The following is a 1,955-nucleotide window of genomic DNA, read 5'->3' on the forward strand; positions in this document are numbered from 1 at the left end:
GTGTTGTGTTAGGATTTATTAATTATCGTGGAATGCTACTAAATAATTTGAGTATCCCAACCATTCAGTATCGTTGCCGTTGATTTTGTGACTGAACTGAAGAGTTACTTGGTAAGTAGAAAGAAAGGAGGAGGGCATAGGCAAATCTTATTCCAGAGTCTTTTAGACCCTTCTTACGGCGTTGATCAGTAGCAGATTACTAAACGTAATATAATAGGTTAGTTTGCTAGAGCTTTGTGCCAGTGTTAATATTTGGGGTTTAAGTTGTTTAACTTGTGAAGTACTGTATTATGGGAGTATCGTATTGTATTGTATCCATCGGCTGTGAGTATACTTTAGGAAAAGAAATACTTCCGTACCCTTTTGATACAGTTTGTGATTGGTAAACAAAATTGATCTAGGCGATACTGTAAAAACTTTCTACTTTATAAAACATTTTGTGAGTTATGAAACACACGTAACATCGGACATATTTTAGCATAATGTGTTCAGTTGGTGGAATATTGGTTTTGTATGATCGTACTGCACTACGTTAGAATTACATACTCGGGCTTAATTTGGTTGATGAATTTTTAATATGGCTCGTAACGGATAATATTAGTTAAAATATAAAAGAACGAACAAGTAAAGAAAGTAAAACAACTCAAAGAAGAACTAAAACTTCAGGACCCACCGATATTTGAACTCGGATCGCTGGATTCAAAGTCCAGAGTGCTGACCATTGCACCATGGAACCATACGAAAATTTCGTTAATGCCATTGAAGATATCATTAACCAGAGTAGACTGCCATTATCCTTTCCTGTGTGTGCTACCGAGATTCATTACAACACAGTATTGTGAATATGTGTTCGAAGTAGAAAACAAATATTGTAACGTTAATTTTGGAAAGTCTTTACCGGATACATAAACACCAGAAACATTCAGTGGACAGAAGTTCGTGAAACACAAATTTCTGTGCTTTAAAACTATTTTGACTTTAAAACAATGTAAGGATTTTTGTGTCAGTTCTACTCTGGTTAATGATATCTTCAATGGCAGTTTATAATTAAATGCAATTAAGATAAAAGTAACGAGGAACACAATAAGTGTTCAAGCAAATCGCGTTATAAAAGACACCTAAGATGGGTTAGCATCTGTTTACTCTCCCGGAAAGGGTTTCTAGTAGTAATGAATATAAGTAAGGAATAGTGTAACTGTGACTTGTAATATCGAACAGGAATGAAGTCGTAAATATTAAAAAGAGCGTAAAATGGAAACGCGATAATTCAAACATTCACAAAAGAATGACCGTTCTTTTCAGTGGTAAATGTAAATAAAGTATTGGCTTCAACAATATTACTGGCCAAATTTTCGAATCCTCTTTTTAAAACTGTCGTTTCCTCTACTAGTATACAAATATTGAATGTGAGGATTGACTGAGTTTACACATGATACCTAACTACTTTGTCTTTTATAACTAAACTTTAATCATTCACCGTAAAATTTAAGCTAATAACGTATAAGATGGGCACCATCTATAACCGTTATCAGCTAAAGGTATAGTAATAAAAAATACTGTATGTAAGGCACCATCTATAACCGTTATCAGCTAAGTGTTTAATTATAAAAGACACAGTAGTTAAGCACCATCTATAAACTTATCAGCTTAAAGTTTACGTATAAGAAGACACAATAGTTAGGTACCATCTACATTTGAGAAAATGGGGACGTAAACTTTAAGCTGATGCCTAACTATTGTGTCTTCTTATACCATCTATAAACTTATCAGCTTAAAGTTTACGTATAAGAAGACACAGTAGTTAGGCACCATCTATAAACGTTATCAGCTTCAAGTTTAACGTATAAGACACAATAGTTAGACACCATCTACATTTGAGAAAATGGAGAACCTTTACATCAAAGTATCAAAGAATATATTCGGGATATAAAAAAAAATGGAAAAAGTGCAGTGGC

At 33.5% G+C, this 1,955-nt stretch overlaps 1 non-coding gene across 1 annotated transcript; it reads right to left on the reverse strand.

Moving 5' to 3' along the window:
- Window positions 1–664: 664 nt before the first annotated feature.
- On the reverse strand, window positions 665–736 carry Trnaq-uug. The gene has a single exon. It is a non-coding gene; the product is annotated as a tRNA-Gln (tRNA).
- Window positions 737–1,955: the final 1,219 nt, after the last annotated feature.

Source organism: Limulus polyphemus, unplaced genomic scaffold (assembly GCF_000517525.1).
Source record: "Limulus polyphemus unplaced genomic scaffold, Limulus_polyphemus-2.1.2 Scaffold125494, whole genome shotgun sequence".
NCBI lineage: Eukaryota > Metazoa > Arthropoda > Merostomata > Xiphosura > Limulidae > Limulus > Limulus polyphemus.